Below are 18,892 nucleotides of genomic sequence, written 5' to 3' on the forward strand. Positions count from 1 at the left end.
TCTACTGCGGACACTGTTACTCATTATAATCACATTGTCAGAACAGTTGAGGCACACTCATCTTGTGCATATTGTTCATATCGCTCTCTGTTAAAAATATAATACATTTTCCGAACTAGTGCAGTTTGAAGCCATCATGCACGCTCCTTGTCTGAGAGCAGCAGTCGATTCTCACCGAACAAACCAGCCTCCTGGCCCGTTCGTTTGGTGAATCTCGTTCTTTCACGAGACGTACGGAATGCGGCTTTTGAGATAGCATAATGAACCTCACGAAACGCACGGAAGCACTTATGGGACAGCCACTTACTAGGGGCATGCGGGACAGAATTTGTTGGGTCGGGAAGGGAAATTTTTTCAATCCCGACATTCGGGACGGGAGAAATTCGTAACTTCCCGACAAAGTGGGGAAATTTTCTGGATGCGAAATGTTCAAAATTTTCCGAAGCTCTGGAAATCTCGAATTCTACACGTCATTTTTACTTGAAGTGATTGTTCCAGACATTTACAATACAGAAAGGTCGAGAATTAACGACTTTTTAAAATGACCATTCGGTACTATTTCCCGACTGCTCGGGATCCCGAAAATTCGGGATCTGGACGGGAAATTTTTTCCCGATCCCGGTCCCGACATTTCGGGATCCCGCACACCCCTACCAGTTGTTAAACTCGTGCGACCTTCGGAACGGACCCAATGTTGCATTCACACGATAAAAATGTATTAAAAAAGAAAACAGTAAAACACAGTAGCTACCTCTAGGACTTAGTGGGGCCTGGCAATTAGTTGAAGTTTCTCGAAGAGCCTACAGCTCACCGCTCACGAGAAGATCCCCAAACGAGGGGGACGGGGAGTAGGGGTGAAGGGAAGGAGCAGTTCATTTGCAGATTTTAGGGGTAGCAGAAAGCCTTTCGCTGCGGTCTGGTATCCTTTTCGAAGTGCGTGGGAGTTGATTTGCATCAATTACGCAGTGTGTGTGTCCGCAGCAACAGTTTGCTGATTTTCTTTCAGTAGCCAGAATACCTTTGTATTGCTTATCCTGTATTTCAAAGAATTTTAAGAAGAATATGTAGATCACACACACCGTTTCCGTATAACTAATAATAGGACTCATTATAGGCATATGTCTGAATATTCTAATATTTAGTCACTATGCCCGTAATATTATATGGTTGTGAAACTTGGTTTGATTTGATGTTTTAAGTCCACTTTGTTCAAAGTAAGGCTAATCGAGACTGGACCTAAAGTTTATAGTGGGATCCGAACCACTATGTGCCTCCACCCAGTATCGAACCCGGGACCCCTTGATTACAAGGCAATGACAACAACCACTGCCCCATCGGGGAGGCCCATGTGAAACTCGGTCTCTTACTTTAAAAGAATAACATAGATTGACATTCTGGCTTGGAGTTGTTTTTCCAGGCCTAAAGTCAGGAAACAGTTTTTGTAAGGTAAGTAGTTACTAAAATCACATTTGCGTTTCGGCATGGTTCAGATCGCTGGTCCACAGAACTTCACTTCTCCACTGCCATGTAACAACTAAAAGAGTACAGCAGTTAAAAACTATTGTTTATTTCTGAATTCTGATGTCGTGAAACTCAAATCAAAGAAAGCCAGGGCGTATTGCATATTCTTACCTATTGTTAGAAACTTGCTGATCACCATGAGCCGTGGTAGATATCACAAATGCTTTGAAATCAAAACCTTATGCGATGAGTGGCGACAACAGAAGTTACGCAAAAGCCAACATCTTTTCTTTGTTGGAAGAAAAATTTGTTGGCTTTGCGCTTGGAACTGAGTGCGTCATATTTCTTTACTTCGAAATTGAAGACGAAAATAATATTAACAATTATTATTAAATGACATTTTGTTACTAATCTTGAAGTTAAGCAGTTGTCTTTATCATAGAAAAGAGAACATTTCTAAATTTTCCTAAAAATCTGGGGACCATTTTTAGGACTCGAAAAAGAGGATTAGTCCAGGTAAAACAGGACGTCTGGTATCGCTGCACCGGTTACAGCGAGCCCACGTGTGTTTCTCACCCAGGGTGCACTCTCCTAACCCTAATAGTGGAGTCGCCTGTCGCTACGTCACTGCACTTCCGTTGGGGACCATCTCCTGAGCGGTGAGCTGTACATGCCTAAATGTGAGATTTAATTTAACAAGACTAACATAAATGTGTATTTGAAAAAGTTAGTCAAGCGTTTACTTTATAATAGGACCATAGTCCATCCTTGGATGATTAACAGATTCCTTATTAATCATTTTTCTTAGAAAATAAGTCTTCTTGACATTATGTTTTAAACGTTTTATATTTGTTTAAAACAGTTTTTTTCGACTCTTGTTTAAAACACTGCTTAAAACATTAAAAACATGTATGACAGGTGCAGGAGCAGCTTGAACAGGTGGAAAAAAACCTTCTCCCCCACTGGGAATCAAACCCGGGTCTCTCGCATGGTAATCTAATGTCCTAGCAACATGTCTCTCTTGGAAAGGTACCTTCAAAAATAAATGAAACCTTTCAAACAGAAGTAACAAAAGAAGCTGGATATGTCGCTCGAACTGGGCAGTTTTCTTAATATCATGTATCGTGTATGTCGCCTCTGTTTGTTTTTCACCCATGCACATCAAATGGTTTACTTCAGATTGAAAGAGGCTGTGTCGCTTGCTGCTTCACTGTGAAATCTCCATGTCGCTTTGGTCTGAAATCTCATCTACTGCTTGAAGTAAATTCATGCAGGAAAAAGAGGCATGTATTATCATAGGTTTTCCCAAATCTCTCAGGTGCAAAGGTGAAGCTGATAGCAAAAATATTTTACCAGCATTTGTATCTGTCTTATATTACTACTCTTGCAGATTTGTTGGCTGTGTGGGCTCCACTTTAACATACATTATAACAATGGCACCAGTTTTGTAACATTCTGTTTCCCGCACCTTTCCATTTATAAAACAATTGTATTCATCTAAACTTTGAGTTCATCATCCATGTACTGCCCCATAGTATAAATGAGATAGTTGTAGACAGTGATTTATTCATCCATCTAATTTTTTCACAAAGGTCCAATTTATTGTCACTTTGGCCCCATATATACCCTTACACCCCCTGATGAAAAATTCTGGATAAACCTCGGCTAGTATATATCTGCATATGCAACTCATGGTCACGTGTTTTCAAAGCAACAATGTTGATTACTATTCATGATTGTACAAGAAATGAATGAATAAACAACTCAATAACACTGTATCTCAGAAGTTCGAGGCCCTGTGCAATGGCTCTTGTTGCACACCCATATCGGCAGTCCTGACACACACACACACATGCCCTATACTGGAAAGACGAAGGTAACAACTCCACCAGGTAAGTGTGGAAAGAGCTCGGCCACGAACTTCCTTACCTTCTCTCATCCTTGGCTAGGAGAAGGCTGCACTAGGCAGCCATACACTTATGGTTTCCTGAGTGTCATTCCTTGTGACTCTAGATCTCCAGTTAAAAATGGACACATCAACACACACAGCTTATATTGGCTTCAAAACCTGAGCTACCTCACCATACCATAGTGTTTGAATGCTTAAATTAATTTGGGAGGGCTCTTTCTATTTTTTAAAAATTTGGAACTGATATGACAGTGTTATTACTAGGGAAAGGAACTTTAGGTAAATAAATGTTTTTTCTGCGATAAGATAGAGACCCTCATTTTTGCCAAAATTCTGATCATAGCCTTATATGTCAACACAGCAAATTTTATTTTACATAAAAACACATATTTTCCAGTTTTCCGTATGTAAATACATATTTTGCGAATTTTCATTTTAAATACATAAAATCGCTCATTGACTTCATCTACCTCGAAATCCTCGAAGGAAAAATGTTTATTCTCCGCACCTCTTTCATATCGAGAGTGCTAGGTTTGTTTTGTCTTTGAACACCCTCGCTGGCAGACTTCTGGCACCTCGCCTACTATCCTATTGGGAGAAAATAGCTGTAAGTAGCTGTGGCTGGCTACACGTAACGATAGGAAGGCTTTTTAATGAAGCAATGCAACTATTGTGACCGGAAGGCATAAAATTTGACAATGTTCTTCTCTTGACAGATGCTGCAGCTTACATGCAGTGGTCTTGCCGTTAGCTACCCCAAAATGGTGCACGTTACATGTGTGGCTCATGCGTTGCATAGAATATGTGAAAAGATAGAGCTCTTTATCCCAATGTCGATAAACTGGTTTCAAATGGGAAGAAAGTTTTTATCAAGTCGCCTAGAAGAATAGACATTTTTAAACAAAAATGTCCTGAGGTTCCCCTTCCCCCTACACCTGTAGTTACGCGATGCAGATGTTATGCCCAGAACTTTGAAAAAATTGTATCTGTTGTAAATGATCTCGACAAAGAAAAATTCTGCAAGAACTGTTGATGGAGCCCTCCTTAAAAGTCGAATTGGCATACATCTCAACAAACCTGTCCATTCTCTCTAATTCCATATGAAAGCTTGAATCGTCCGCGAACACTTTGGCAGCTTCCATTGGTGAAGTCCGTATAGTAGAAACGAAACTGAAAGAACTCACTGGATCTAAATGCACAGAATTTTTTGGGAAAATCCAAGGTTTTCAAACATTGTGCCAAATTGCATGTGTTTTGGAAGGAGGTGAAGTAGAGGAAGTGGAAGCTTTGGAAAACTTCAGCGTTAGTGACATTTCGTGCTTCAAATATGCAAGAATTGTTTCTTGTGACGTGGAGCTATCTTTCTCACAATATAAGATGCTTTTTAGAGATAATCGTCACAGATTAACAATGGAGAATTTGGAAAAAACTATTGTGATCCACTGCAACTCTTCCAAAAAAATAGCTCGCTAAGAGGTAATCATTTAGAAACTAATTTCAGGTGTTTAAAATATATGTTATAGTTTGTTTTTGTTACCAAATGTTTTTATTTTTGTCACATATTTTCCTGTTTTTATCACATATTTTCAACATTTATGACACATAAAAAATAAATATTTCTGAGTTTTTTAGCACATAAAGTTCCGTTCCCTAGTTATTACTAGAGTTGGAAGTGGTCGCAAAAAATCGGGAGTTTTTCCCCGCAGCTTTTTTGTTTGGGCTTTTTTCACAAAAGTGTCTCAAATCAATGAAAATACAGGAGTTGGCAGTATTTTGCCTGTTCCATGGTTTTCTAAATATAAAATACAATTTACAATATGAAATTCGTAGCTAGACATAAACAGTGTTTTCAAGAAAACTGGCTTTTTTTAATGGGCTGTTCGTTTCCGAGTGTTATATTAATATTTCGGTAGGCTTATTAGATATTTCAATGTACTATAAACATATTCACATAACTAGAGTAGTTTTGTATGTGTTTGTAATGGAACCTAATAGTATGATATCATTTTCAATGTTTAAATTTGTTATACAAACACTGCTATACCTTTTGAAGATCTAGTATCAAATATCTTTACATTAAATTTTGTATTCAGTAAAATATATTTGTATCCTGGCTTTCCAGTACATCATGTATAATTTGGTTAAATGGCCGCTAAACCTGGTCACGGAGCAACTGCTACGACCCTGGGGGTATGTACTTAAATGTTATTTACCACGGCTATAGAAATATCTTAATCTCAGGGGATAGGTTCTTTATTCGAGAATTCCAAATAAGAAAGCGTTTTATAGCCAAGAGGATATAGTTAAATGCGGAATTATATTCTGAAAACTGTACACAATACAGAGAAAATATGTATATACATTGAAATATATGCTGATTCCAAATTTACGTCTGTTATATTCTTCTTGTAAATATATGTATAATTGAAAGGAAATCATCTTCTTTTCTTCTTACAATTTTTGGGAAAAAGGCTTCTTCTTCTTTTCTATCTTTGATTTGGGAAAAGGCTTCTTCTTCTTTTCTATCGTTGATTAGTGAAAAGGCTTCTTCTTCTTTTCTTCCTTCTATTTTGGTAAAAGGCTTCTTTTTTTCTATCTTTGATTAGAGAAAAGGCTCCCTCTTCTTTTCTTCCTTCTATTTTTGGAAAAGGCTTATTCTTCTTTTCTTTCTTCTAATTTATTGTCTTTCCTTTTAAAGTGTAATCTTATTTATTACATATATGCGCTCGTTTTCCCCGCTTCTTTGGCATTATACAAACGACACAAGCTATACTTATAGAAAGAGTAGGGTCGACTAAACTGACAGTAGCGCCACCTCCTATGTAATGACCAAAAGGGGAATAGCCCAGGATCGCTAACAGCAAGCGCTGCCTATGGCCCAGTGCGTCTAATAAGAAGTGCAACCGTAAGTGCTTCGGGGCGTCTAATTTGACACTGCAGCACCACCGAGGGACGGACAAATACAAAAGCTGACGATGTTCTCCTCGTCAGAGGTATTAAATCAAATTTTGATCACTAGGAATCAAAAAGGAGATACATTTTTGAATTCATTTGCTCACTTATTAACTTTCCTAATTGTTTCATATATGAGCATATTCTTAATTATCTTAATTTGCTATATACAACATTTTATTCACTCCTATAATTTTTATACTCTTCCTTTATGTATTTTGCATTTACTATAATATATATAATCACTCTTTTCCGCTCCTAGTTTCTACAGGCAAGATGGCGCCAACGAGCGACGACATACTTTTATCACCTCCTCTCAAATTGAAGACAAAATATGATGATAAATGTGCAAAGTGTGAAAGACCTGTAAAATATGGAATTCTGTGCGACATGTGTGACGAATGGTTACACTTTAAGTGCGGCAACTTGAATGCCGATGAAGAAATCGACCAAAACAGTGAATGGCTCTGTCCGCAATGTGAAAACTGAGAAAAAAGTGTTGAAAATGAGGAACTCGCGAATCTTTTGCAGGTAGTGAATCTACTGCAAAGTGATATAAAGGAGTTAAAAATGAAAATGAAGCCCTGAAAAACAGACTAAGCCCCGCGACAGGTTAACTTTGCAGCAGATGTTATGTATTAATCCACGCTAGAACAGCACTCAGCATCTCCTGTGCCAGTCTTGCCTTAACCGCCGAGCTGTTCATATCACAGACAGTGAGAAAATCTGCAGTATTGGAGCGGAACTATATTCTGCATGCACGTTTGGGTCCATATATGTGAAAAGTTGCTGCAAACTTAACCTGTCGCGGGGCTTAGAAACTATTGAAAAGGCAAAGGAAATAACAAATTCTACATCCTCGTGGACTCAAGTGGTTAGGAAATCAACAAAGAAAAAACATCACATCGATAGCATAAATTTCAAGTGTAAAAACAGATTTTCTACACTACAAGATTTCCAGACTGAAGAAATACACCCAGAAACTAATTCAAGAACGTACAGAAGAAATGTGAAGTCAAAAAACACAACCACAAACATCTCAAATAGAAAAATCGAGTGTTAGTCAACCAGAAGTGCTCATCTATGCTGATAGTCATGGCAGAGGAATGGCAGAAAAAGTGAAGAGTCAGCTAGGCGATGTTTCAGTGTTAGGTATTGTCAAGCCAGGTGCAAAAATTGGGCAGGTTGTAAGTAGCCTAAAACCTCAAAACAAAAAAAATCAGCAGCTGTGTAGTACTAATGGCAGGTGCAAACAATGTAGCATGCAATGAAGGTCACGATGTGATATATACATTGGAAAAGAAACTACCTGAAATAAGAAACTCTAAAGTGATCGTAGTTAATATACCAACAAGATACGATCTCATACCAGAATCGTGTGTTAATGTGCCCATAAAAGAGACAAACAAGAATATCAGACACCTGTGTAAAAACTTTAGTAATGTCGATATTGTTGATGTAAGCAGGCTAGAGAGAAACAATTTCACAAATCACGGCATGCATCTGAACCGATCTGGAAAAGAAAAGGTGTCAAAAGCAATAGGTACGGTGATAACTGAATACATTATAAAGCAAAGAAGAAAGTGCAATCCTATTGAACTGAAATGGCACCCCATAAATAATCAGGGAAGTGAAGTGGTAAATGGAAAGAAATATAGTGATGAATAGCGGAAAAGTCTGTCTTGTGATGAATTGTGAAAAATGCAGTAAAATGTTAAGTGATGAAAAAGGTAGTGAAGAAAATGAACATTACAATGAAGTGAGAAAAGATGAAAAAGACAAGGAAGTGGAAAATGACGAAAGAATTAATGTAAAACAAAAAGAACCATCTGCACGAACATCCGATAGAATAAGGAGTGTTCCGGGCAAATTTAAAGATGATTTTTTATTGTAAAATGTAAAAATGCAACAAATATTGTAAATGTTAAACCTAAGGAACAGGGTCTTACACCCAATAGTTTCTCTCAAATGAAGAAGTGCGTTATACAATGCAATATTGTGCATCTAAACATTCAAGGTATTACAGGCAAAGTGTTAGATTTAGAAATGCTCCTAACTGATGAATGTTTAGATGCACATGTACTGTGTGTTACTGAGCACTGGCTGTCCAAAGATGAAATTACTTACCTTCAAATTCCAAATTTCCACCTAGCTAGTTTCTCATCAAGGTCTCTAATAAAACGAGGGGGAACAGGCATATTTACAAAAAATTATATAATTGCCAAACAAATTGTCCCCAAAACTGTAAAACCTATAGAAAAACATTTTGAAGTTAGTGTTGTACGTCTTGCACAATATAATTTAATAATAGTATGTTGCTACAGAACACCTAATGCAGACTATACAACATTCATAAAAAATCTGTCAGTATTGTTAGATGAATTAAAAAGTTATACATGTGAAATTGTGGTATGTGGGGACCTAAACATTGATTTTCTAAAAAATACAGGACGGAAACTGCACTTTGAAGCCACAATAAACACTTTTGGCTTAAAGCAAATTGTAACTACACCCATGCACATAACGAAAGAGACACTTTCCCTCATAGACCACATGCTAATAAGTGTACACTCAAAAGAGTTTCAATGTGAAAACATATCAGTCCACTTCTCCGACCATGAAGCACAATTTTTATGTCTCACATGTAAAAGAGAAGCTACTGAATATCATAGAAAGCCACTAAAAATGCAGAAACGTAAATATGATGAAGGTTCTATACTCATGTTTATTGGAAAACTAAACAGCGAAAATTGGGAAGATATTTATAATTTACCTTCCACAAACGAAAAATTTAATCTCTTTCTAAACAAAATTATCTTGTTACACAATGAATGTTTTCCACCTAAACAAGTTATCATATACACTGAGTGTAAACCATGGGTCACAAACGGAATCAGAATCTCAAGTAGAAAACTAAAAATGCTCCATTCTGAAAGTAAGGTGAATCCCAATCGATCTTTTCTGAAATATTACAAGAGGTATAAGCAAATATATAAAAATGTACTCCACCAATCAAAAATTAATCATAATGACCGTAAAATCAATAATTCAAACAATAAATGTAAAACATTGTGGGAAATTATAAGAAATGCATCAACAAAACACCAATCTTTACGTAATAATATGATGATATGCATTAATGGAAAAGAAGTCCAACATCCCCCTAATGTTGCGAATGCTTTCAATGAGTATTTTGTAAATGCAGTTCCAAATAGAAGGAATGGGTTTATGATTGCCCCAGAAGAATGTTCTACACACATAACAGTAAATGACAAATCCTTGTTCATTTCCCCCACGACTGAACAGGAATTAAAGATAATGTTCAGGCATATAAAAAACAAACGATCTTCCCGCATTGATGAAATACCAGACTTCCTAATTAAGAAATGTTATAGTTCCCTATGTCAACCATTACTACATATAATAAACAATTCCATTGAACAGGGTATTTTCCCAGACAGGCTAAAGATAGCTGTTGTTAAACCATTACTGAAGAAAAATGACCCAAAGGATTGATCAAATTACAGGCCCATTTCGCAACTCTCAGTCTTCTCAAAAATTATTGAACATGCAATAATGATGAGAGTAGAAAATTTCTGTAGTAAACACTCAATCTTAAGCTTGTCGCAGCATGGTTTTAGGTCTGAACGAAGCACGAAAACAGCATTAGCAGACTTAGTAGAATGTGTCACACAATCGCTGAATAATTGTAATCACACTGTAGGAGTCTTTTGTGACCTATCCAAAGCTTTCGATTCTGTAAATCACGAGATATTGCTGTGGAAACTTCAAAAACTTGGTATTCGTGGACTACCACAAAAGTGGTTTCAATCTTACCTTACCAATAGAAAGCAAATTATAGAAATCACTCACACCACAGCAAAAGGATATGTAACACATCAACACTCCACCATGAAAAGTGTAACATGTGGGGTGCCTCAGGGAAGTATTCTTGGCTCTCTTTTGTTTCTTATGTACATAAATGATTTACCAAATGTTATACCCGAGGCAAATGCAATATTATATACTGATGATACAAATATTATAGTAACAGACACTTCCAAAGATGCTCTACAATCTAAGGCTAATAACGTATTAAACAAATTAGATGACTGGTTTTTAAATAATAATCTACTCCTCAACAGCAAAAAAACAAATTACATTACATTTTCTACAATCCAAACCAGAAACCAAATAAGCCTCAATCTAATATCTGGGAATACACAACTAGAGCCTAAAAAAAATTCAAAATTTCTGGGTATCATTCTGGATGAACACCTTAGCTATACAGAACACATAAACACGCTACAATCAAAATTAAGTAGTGTGTGCTATGCCCTTCGAGAAATGGTAGACATCTCAAGCACCCAAACTGTAAAGTGCCTTTACATGGCAAAATTTGATGCTTTACTAAGATACGGGATTATGGTTTGGGGGTAACAAGGGCCACTCTAATGTCCTTTTTATGTTTCAAAAAAGAGCTATAAGAATCATAGCTGGAGTAAAGAAAACTTATTCATGTAGAACTCTTTTCCGTAAACTTAATGTGTTAATTCTTCCCTGCATATACATTTATGAATGCTTAATTTATGTTAAGCAAAATATTTCCAACTTTGCCACAAATGAGGAAATACATGGCCTAAACACAAGAAATAAAGACAAACTTCACATAAAACACTGCCGCCTTAACTTATGTAAGAGAGGTCCCTTAAATTCTTCCATAGATCTCTACAATAAACTACCACAAGATGTGAGGAAAGAACCAAAATTGATGATATTCAAGCACAAGATAAAATCAATGCTTCTGAAGCATGTTTTTTATTCTATAGCTGAATACATGGAAGCGACTTTTACATAAGACAAATGTACATAATGCAGTATAATCACATATTATTCTTGTAAAATTAAATGTCAAATGAAAGTGGATAATTAGTATCACCTAGAAGTAGGCTGTAATGTTCTATATCTTCTTATGTTATACTTTTTTTTGTGATTTTCATATAATACCAGAGTATAATTTTTGGCTATATATTTTGTATTGTAAAATCTATTAATGTAGTATTGTATTGTAATGTAAGTATTGACATGTCCTATATTACCATGTACTGTAATATGTACACACCGGTAGTCCTTGGATGCAAATAAAATTGACTAAACTAAACTAAACTAATGAACTCTGCTCTTCTTTATATGGCATGCTGCCATTGTCTCTCTCGGGAAACATTTCTTCCTTGCATTTTTCATTGTGTCGTCGGAACTGGCACATGACACAACTAGTGATGTATTTTGGCTGCTTGTTACAATGGTTCTCAACCTCTGTGAGACCACAGCCCAGTAAATTTATTTCTTACAAGTCAACGCCATGATTCCAACAATTTCACTCATAAATACATTTCTGATCTTTAAAGTTTATATGGAAGTTAATATGCACCCTTAATTAATATTAATATATCAACTATGGTATAATCATAGTTCAATTATGTATAGACTTGCTGTCAAATATAAAATTAGATTTAAATTAGTCGTCAATCCCTGGGTGCAACGGACCTTTTGCAGACCGGCGGTTGAAAAACACTGGCACCAAAACTGAAGCAGAAGCAAATAAGACTGGGTGCAAATGGGGGGAAAAAATATATAAAAAAAACTATTTAAGAAATCTGGGCTGGATTTATAGTTTGAAATGAGATCTGAAGCATTCTGCCTCCACTGAGGATTGAACCTCAGACCTCTTCTTATTACAAGGCAATAGCATTACTTTATGCCACTCCAGAGGCCCATTCATGATTATGAAAGGAACTTTCTATCAAAACGCCAGCATTTTTTCCGGCAGTACTTGCAATTTGTTTTCTGTAATTTACAGGCTAATTTTAATATCTCTGATGAAGTAACTAACAATCTCGTTAAGTATAGAGAACATTCAGACTGAAGCAATGCATGACATTGGGGGGAGTGGGGGGTAACATTGAAGTGGCAAGCGACATGGGTTCCTTCAGTCTATAAGCAAGCATTCACCACACATGCACAAAGGAGACTGAGGCGACACGATGTGTGCCACAGAAGGAGCTTTCAGACTAAAGTCGCAGATGACAAGCGACATAGTCTCCTTCAGTATAAAGCAAAGCATTCACCATGCTTCAGGCGCGGCTCGTGCATAATTTTCCTGGGGGTTCACCAAAATTATGCAAAGTGGACTTATCTAAACCTTTTGAGACACTACACGCTTTGGTTCGTAGAGATAGTACTGGGAAAATTATCAAATTTTGGCCGGTAGATTACTGACAAAGTTAATTTGCTTTATGTTCAGATAACAGTGACAGCACCAAGGAGTGTGTGAGTAAGGGGTGATCATTTTAAGTTAAGATTTTCGTGTGATATTGTATTTGGGGGTATCTCAGAATTCAGAAAATATTCTCGCCTCAATTTTGCCTCTTCCACTTCTTGCCAACTCTTTTCTGGTCCCACCACTGGCAAATAGACTATATTATTGGAACTGGATCCTGAACCTACAGTTAAAAATACAAATCTCTGCCTGCTAAAATGAGTATGTATCAGTAATCAAACCCAAGACCCCTTGATTACAAGATAATTCTTATATAACTATTCGAAAGTATATCGCTAAATCAAAGCGATTAGATTCTATTCTATGCAATATGTTAAATTCTCGCACAGCAACAACTACACTCCTTCCAATACACAATCCACCTCACTTCACTCAACGTATCACTATGCCATATATATTTCAATCACCAGCCATGCACTTCAAAACAAACTAACAAGTATGGAGACAATGACACGTAACGAAGTTAAATGCGTGCGTCCCTTCGAACACCCTCTCGCGCTAGAGTATAACTGATCGCACGAAACCCAAACAACTTTTTGGTCGTCTTCTGACGTAAGTGCGAAATGCCTTCATTGTTAGGTTAGGCTTGAATAAATAGCAAATATTACATTTTTGGTCAAGCACGGTAAGCCCCGAAAATTGAGTGTATATATTCTAAGACAACTAAACCTAAAAAGCCTAACATGTCAACGAAAGCATGTAGTCTGACGTAAGAAGACCAAAAGGTTGTTTAAGTCTTGTCCGATAAGCAACCCCTCGCCCTCGCGCTATTTTTGACTTTTCGGCTCCTTCCACCTGAAGTGTTTCCATCTTAAAGATGAAAACTCTGAATGTGTAGGCAAGTTGTTTTCTATCATATTTATCTTATTTGTCCCATCATCTTTACTTCTAGCTTTCGTTTGGGGTCACCTCTACATTTATATTACACCCTCTTCATTAATCTAATAAGTCTTGTAAAATATAAAAATACAAAGAGAATGCCAAATGAATTCAAATTGAAACGCATAGTGCAACACTGGAAGAGAGAAGAGCGTGGTTGACTCCAGCTTGCTGGTGATCCTACGAACTGCGCATGTCCGTTTTGACGAGACGACCTTCCTGGAGTAGCCGACTGCATGTATTTTCGCCATATGTACGCGTCGAACTTCTGCTAGCCGCCCTAAGCTTTTAGCATGGTAGGGGTTGTCTTGCGGAGGTTCAGCGGAGGCTTTGCACGAAACGGAACTAGAGGGGAGCTGAGTGGCTCTGGCCCGTGGTTTCTCCTTCTCACTAAGAGAATTTGGTACTCTACGCTTATGAACTCCTCAGTTATTGTTTATTTTGTATATTACTGGGGGTTCACTGTACATTTGCACTATACAGCCAACCGCGCCTGCCATGCTTGCAAGAACAACAGACTTAAGCAGCATGATGCACACCATTGAGAACACAGTATAGTCCGAGCAACATGCAAGCGACATGTTTAGCTCGTTGTTGCACTTCAGTTCAAAAGGTTGAATTGATTACAGAGAGTCTGCTTCCAAGTGATATGTGTCACTTGTTGCTTCGGTCTGAAAGCTCCCTGAGAAAACTGTACAGACCAAGTGACAAGCGACACTTGCAGCTTATGTTGCTTCAGTTTGAAAGATTGCATTTACTTCTAAGGTTGGTTGATTTGGTGTTTTAAATCCACTTTATGCACAGTAAGCCTAATTGGGACTGGACCTACAGTTTAAAGTGTGATCCGAACCACTATGTGCCTCCACCTGGTATTGAACCCGGTACCCTTTGACTACAAGGCAACAGCGTTACTTCTACGAGTTGGTTTCCAAGAGCCACGTGTCACTCCTGTCTGAAAGCTCCTTTAAACAGGATATACAGGGTGTCATTTTAATGGCGCCCACGGACCACGGAAACGTATAGAGGACATCAAAACAAACAACATTTCTCAGTAACATTTTTCTTGTTGGTGCATAATTTCGGCACTACAGTCGTTCAAAAAAGCCCATTTTGCTACCTGAATGCTGGCAACCACACACAACATTTGATTGCATTTGTGACGTCATATCCGTCCTGAAGCGATGCGTTCCAGGGTTGCCAGGAACACTCATATTCTGTGAAAAATGACATAGCCACATTATGTACCGTAAAAGAAAATGAGAAAACACGTTCTTTAACCTAACAGGAAGTAAACAAATGACACGAAAACTGGTAGAAAGAAAACAGAATTCAAGTGGAAGTGGTCATATGGAATTTTGTCTCAGCTTACATGTCAAATGTTTGCAAATCTAGTTACCAAGTTGGCATCTACAATTTAGTCTATCCACTTCGTCCTTCTGATACTAGTTGTCTGTGACACACTGAACAGATGACAAAATAGAAATAAAATAACTCAAAATTCCAAAGGTAAGCAACACATACTATAATGTATATGCAGGGCATTATGAGGCAAGTGACAAAAATGGTTGAAAATAACAGGGATATAAGTAGTAGTAATACAAGCTTTCCGAGGACTGTGTTTATCTATGCACTGGATACACATGTAATGTAATAGTTTGCAACTGTGAACAGGACAGCATATTCGCTACTGATTCATAATTAGATTGTTACTGTGGTTGTACTTTTTTTAGCCGGAATATAACAACGTGAGCCTCGGATACTTCCGTTAATCAGCACAAAAGTACCACAAGGCATCTGGACACAAACCTGTAGATATCAACCTTGCAACGAGATTTGCAAATATTTGACATGTAACTGGGCGTAAACAGCCACATGTAAGCTGTAAGTCCAATAAAATGTATTGTTGTTGATATTTGACATGTAGGCTGAGACAAAATCCGATATTGACACTTCATTCTCAATACGTTTTTACCATTTCTCATATCGTTGCTTCACTTCCCCCTTCCCCTGAGATGACTGCTGACCTTCTGGCTGGTAGGCTATGATGTTCGGTCTACTGGACGCGTTTCTCGCTTCGTTTTACACTTAATCATGTGGTTGGTAGTTTGTCAATTTTCACAAAATTTGTGTGTTCCTTGCAACTCTGCCGTGCGCTGTTTCGCCGCAGGAAATGACATCACAGATACGATCAAATGATGTGTGTTGTTGCCAGCATCCAGGCGGCAAAATGGTCTTTTTTGAACGGCTGTAGCATCGAAACGACGCACCAACAAGAAAAATGTTACTGAGAAAAGTTGTTTGTTTTGATGTCCTCTATATGTTTCCGTGGTCCGTGGGCGCCATTAAAATGACACCCTGTATATACACACATTCACATAATATGTATACTTCTGCATGTGTGTTGTGAACAGTCAAGATTTTTAACTGTCCGGAAACAAAATATTTTGATATTAACATTTGTTTCATATTTTATGACATCAACATTTACATTGAGACACAAACATGTAAAAGCTTGTTTTAAGTCCATTTTATGGTCAGATGTGCTCATCAGGACTACATGTTTAATTCTAACCCTAGGTTACCCATGCCATACAAGAAACGTACATACCGGGGGCGACTCGCAGGCCCACACTTTTTTTATCACTAAAATTCAAGAAACCATTTTATTATTGAATCACTGCTTCCTTTGCTGATAACAAGCCGTTATTTATTAATTATAATAATTACAAAAATTACTATCATTAATAAAATATAATAACCAATTATTGCATGTGTCTCACATAGGCTATATTTTATCATTCACTAAAACTCACAAAATCCATAATAATATTTGTTAATGCTCTTTAGTTTGCAGAAGTGTATTTGTTTATTAAATATAATAATTACTATCATTACCAACCAATTATACACTGTCACTGGCATGAGTTTCTCGAATGGGACACATTCAAAGATGGCACCTGATATGTCCATCAAGTGCATTTTGCTATCCTAATTACATTACATTTATGTTTTTATGACATAAGTAATAAATATTGGGAACATCCTAGAAAACAATGTAATTTATTATTTTCGAACAGTTGAAAAATCTAAATAATAGAGGTGGTGCCTGCGAAGGTCTCCCCCCGCACCCTCCTAACTCCCCGGTTGCTAGGGTTAAAATTGTATCTGAACCACTATGCAATATCTGTCCACTGGGATTGGCCAATATCTGTCTTTTCGCTGCTACATGATGTGCATTTTTTTTAGCTAGTTGTAAAATATGTCACTACAAACCTGTAAACCCATAACAGTAACTTCAAGTGAAATAGGTTAGCTGTAAGTGGTAAAAAGGCAAAAAAGCCAGCATTTTATCTGGAAAAAAAAACGTCCATTCAAAAAAGCCGGCTTTTTGCATCTAGTTATCACAAATACATACTTTACAAATAATTACAAAAAGTATCCTTGTATCATTAAAAAGTACAGTGTAGAAAGAATTTTAAGTATTTCATCCTTATTTATAGAAAATGCAGCCTATATTGTAAAATATTTACATAGAACATACAGAAAACTGCGTACCTTGAATACTTAATTTCAACAGGAACTCCTTTTTCTCTTCTTCTGGGTAAATTTCAGGATCACGTATTCATAAATTATTTCTTCCGACCACACTTTCATTTTCAAAGCAATGTTTTCTCGATAGATTACTGGACCTAGACTTGTCTGAGTGACCCCATTGAAGAGAAGAGATTGCAGTTGTAGGTGGAAATGTTAATACTAATAAATTCTTCGCAATTTGAAGTTTACGCGTATCCTCATGTAGGCTAGCTGATAGTCGAGTTACCCATTTTAGTTCAGCAATCCCAATGCAACACATATCATTCAGAAAAATATATTTCAGTCACTCACGATACAGCGCCTTGAATAACGTAGTGTGGAAAACGACCCAAGAACCTGGTTCCCCAAGACGATGACAAGTAGATGGCAGTGCGATCGACCCAGGTGCTAATTTTTTTATGAAAGTAATGCGGCTTAGCTAGTTTTTGGAATATATTGTGTAGATTTGTTTCTCTAGAAAGGCGGTAAGTGAATTGATGGAAACAGTTATATTTGTGGAGTGATTTGCAGTCACGAAATGGCATTAATTTGGAAAGAAAAGTAAAATAAAATTAATAAATAAATAGCATGCGTAACACAAGAAGAAACATCGCAATGTGATTCCGGACATCAGGTCTTGGACTGTGTATTAGACATAATTAAGCCTTGTTTCCATATTAAAACCAATAAGTTGCTGACAAAGGCAGTTTATTAAGATAAAAACACTTAACACGTAACGTTTCGACCCTGTATCAGGGTCTTCCTCAGACGAAGAACTAAACTAAAATGATGAAATATACTACACACAGAAAGATTACATACACATAGCAGGGTCACTAGCCATACAACAACAAATCAAGTTGACAGTCCTTATCTAGGAAGATTTCTCCAAAGGAATTAAACATATCACCTCCTGACAGTTGTTGACCAATGGATCTACTACACTGACAGGTCAAGATTAGCAAGAGTCTAGAACCACCTGCTTACCACTCCCCCATCCCTCCTGCCTTTTTGGTTATGGATGAATACCTCCTCCTCTGGTCTTCTTCTTTTCTCTTCTTTCTTCCTTGTTCATACTTCTTTTTTCTTCATTCCTTTTCTTCATCCTTTCAACTTTCTCTAACACACTCTTCCATTCCTTGTTTATCTTGAGTCCTCCATTCCAATTCATGATGTCTTCTCCTTTCTTTTCTATTTCTTTGCCCTCCTTCCATTTTCTCACTAGTTCTCTCTTCTCTTTTCCTATTCGCCTAGCCGAATCCCATTCAACTTCATGTCCTGTTTCTCTAGTGTGTTTGAATATGGCATTCCTGTCTCTCTTCAATCTCACATCATCCATGTGTTGCTTTAACCTGTCTTTAAGTCTCTTCTTCGTTTCCCCTATATATACACTTTCACACCCTCTGCACTTCACCTCGTAGATAACCCCTTCCTCTCTCTTTTCTTCCTTCTTCTTGCTGGCTATACTTAAAATAGTGCATCCTCCCTTACTGTAAGTTCTTATACCCACTTTCCTCAGCACTTTGCATATCTTCTCTGTGGCATCGCCCATACTTCTTATACCAAACCATCTCTCTTTTTCTTTTTCTTCCTTCTCTTCCAGTCCTCTCTCTTTTATCTCTTTCCTTCTTCTGTTTATGTTGTGTTTGTCTTTCTTTTCATAGCCATTCTCTTCTAGTTGTTCCCACAGGCTATTAATCTTGGTTTCTTCTTCCCCTTTCTCTGTGCATATCTTCTTTATTCGGTCTTCCATGTTCCTTATAAAATTACGTTTAGTT

Source organism: Lepisma saccharinum, chromosome 16, assembly GCF_977018435.1.
Source record: "Lepisma saccharinum chromosome 16, izLepSacc3.1, whole genome shotgun sequence".
Taxonomy (NCBI): Eukaryota; Metazoa; Arthropoda; class Insecta; order Zygentoma; family Lepismatidae; genus Lepisma; species Lepisma saccharinum.